This window comes from Taeniopygia guttata, chromosome W (assembly GCF_048771995.1).
Source record: "Taeniopygia guttata chromosome W, bTaeGut7.mat, whole genome shotgun sequence".
Lineage (NCBI taxonomy): Eukaryota > Metazoa > Chordata > Aves > Passeriformes > Estrildidae > Taeniopygia > Taeniopygia guttata.
In genome coordinates, this window is record NC_133064.1 from 17,098,593 (window position 1) to 17,101,340 (window position 2,748).

Sequence of the window (2,748 nt, forward strand, 5' to 3'; positions counted from 1 at the left end):
TTAATTAGGGACTGAATGTTGATTTGAGTGAAGGGCGGGTGTTATTTCTATTGGTTTTCCCCCCCTCCACGCAGCCCCCCGAATGAATCCGACTAGCTCAGAGATAGGGGCTGTGAGGGGAGGAAATAGCATGGGAGAGGGAAAGGTATACAGAAGAGGCTCCTTACCCCAGGGTGTTGGAACAGCTCTCTTTATTCTGTGGTGTCCATGGAGAGCGGGGCAAAAGAGAAAGAGCAGGAAGTTTCAGGGGTCTATATAGGTTTTGGACAGGGTGGGCACTCCTGGCTCCCCGCCAACCCCATTGGGGCAGGAAGGAGGATCCAGGGGTTATCATGATCAGAGCCACAGAGGCCCTAGGAAAGGGGGGACAAAAGGGTGTCCAGGAGCTCACCGTAACACCTCCCCCTTATTTGTTTAACAAGGTTACAGGAATTCACTGGGCTCAATTCAACCCCGAGTATGGGTTTCCCACCACCCCATGTTGGTGGCGTGGTCAGGCCTCCTCAGGTTAGCCAACTCTATGTGGTTGACCTCTGAGGTAGAAGGTATGAGGCCCTTGATAGCTTTGAAAATCAAGTGACGCAGGATCCCGAACGCTAGGGTTACAAAGAACAGAATAACAAAGACTAACAAAATTGATCTAACTACAGATGTCCACCACCCCGTGAATCCCCATCCCTTGAACATTCTCTTCATCATTTGCTGGATGACAACTTGCATGGGGTTCATCACAGGGTTGAGTGGGAGGTAGGTTTTCTCTAAAAGGGAAGAACAAACATTTTAAGAACATGTTAAAGCTTCTGTTTCTGCCAGAAGGAATTCCTGCCTAGGAACTTTCTTCTTCTCCCATCCGGCGGCGTCTTCTCTTTGAAGCATCAGATACTTGCTTCTTGTCCCCTTCTGCTTGACCTGGATTCTTGGGGACAAAAGGTTTCACCCACTTCTGGGGAATCCACCGAGGGCCTGAGGGAGTAGCTACACACGCATAGCCACGACCCCAGGTCACAAGTTCATAGGGACCCTTGGTTTCCCAGGTTTCTGGATCCCTAATCAAGACCGGTGGATGCTGAGACAATTTAAACTGCTTGCCACTGTTAAAGTGACGTACAACCGGTGGACTCATATTTTCGAATGAACAATTCAGAAAATTGATAGTAAACATAGCTTTACAGAGCTTCTCTCGTGGAGACATCCACGGAGCTGAGCTGTTTTGTTTTTTCAATACCTGCTTGAGCGTCTGGTGTGCACGCTCGACTACAGCTTGACCTGTGGGGGAGTGGGCAATGCCAGTCTTATGTTCCACTCCCCACTGCTGGAGAAATTCCAGGAACTCCTTGGATACATATGCTGGGCCATTATCTGTTTTGATCATTTTTGGCACCCCCAATACTGAAAATGCTTGTACTAGGTGTTGTTTGACATGTGCAGCCTTTTGTCCTATATGGGCAGAGGCATACACTGCACCTGAGAATGTGTCCACGCTTACATGAACGCATTCAAGGCGACCAAAACTCTGAATGTGTGTGATGTCTGTCTGCCATACAGCTGCTAAGGCCTCTGGGGTTTACCCCCATGCCTAAGGATGGCACCGCCTGGAGCTGGCAATTAGGACAGTTGGTCACAATGGCTCGGGCCTGACTCCCTGTTAGCTGGAACTGTCGAATCAAACCTGGTACATTTTGGTGGTAATGCTCGTGACTCAGCTTTGCCTGTTGGAAAACATCAGGGAGACTTGCCTTTTCAGCTGGTGCAGCGAAGGAGTCCGCTCTTTGGTTCCCCTCTGCAATCTCACCTGGCAAATCAGTGTGTGACCTCACATGCATCACAAAGAATGGATGTTCTCGGTGCGAGATTAAATAAATTAGCCTTGAGAGTAACCTGAAGAGATGTTCATTTTCTATTTCTCTGAGCACAGCCTGCTCCGCCCTGGACACTATACCTGCCACATAGGCAGAGTCTGTCACCAAGTTGAACGGCTCGGAAAACCTCTCAAAAGCTCTCACCACTGCAGCCAGTTCAGCCACCTGGGGGGATCCCTCCACAAGCTCAACATCAGCTTCCCAATGCTGAGTCTGTGGATTTCTCCAAGTCATCACCGACTTGTGGGAAGCCCCAGAGGCATCAGTGAACACTGTGAGAGCTCTGAGTGCCCTCCGGCTCCTTTTCTCTTGAGGAATCAGGTGGAATTCCTCATTGAACAACTTGTGAGACGGGGCATGGACTGATATTTGTCCCCTATAGCTGTCCAGAGATAGCTGGAGACTGGCACTGCTCTGGAGCAAATGCTCAAACATCCCTTTGGTCAGCCTCTCAGGAGAGTTCCTTCCCTCCTCAGAAAGCCTGACTGGAAGGTGAATACATGCAAAGTCACACCCTGCTAATTCACACAACCTCACCCTGGCCTTCTGAATCAGCTTTGCTATCAGCTCTTGTGGCCTAGTGATGGTTTTGGATCTTTGGAACGATAGGAAAACCCATTCTATGATTAAGAGTGGGTCCTTCTGCCCCTTGATCCATTGGAAAATCAACCCATGCAGGTGTGGGAGCTTTCCTAGAACAATGAACTGGAAAGGCAGATTTGGGTCACATCGATGTGCCTGCCTTTCTGACAAGGCCTTCTGTACCTTTTCGATTGCTGTCTTTGCTTCTGGAGTCAGTTCCCTGGGGGAGGTCAGCTCCCTCTCCCCCTTCAATAAATTGAAAAGAGGTTCCAGGTCCTCGTTTGTGAGGCCTAGCCAGGGCCTTACC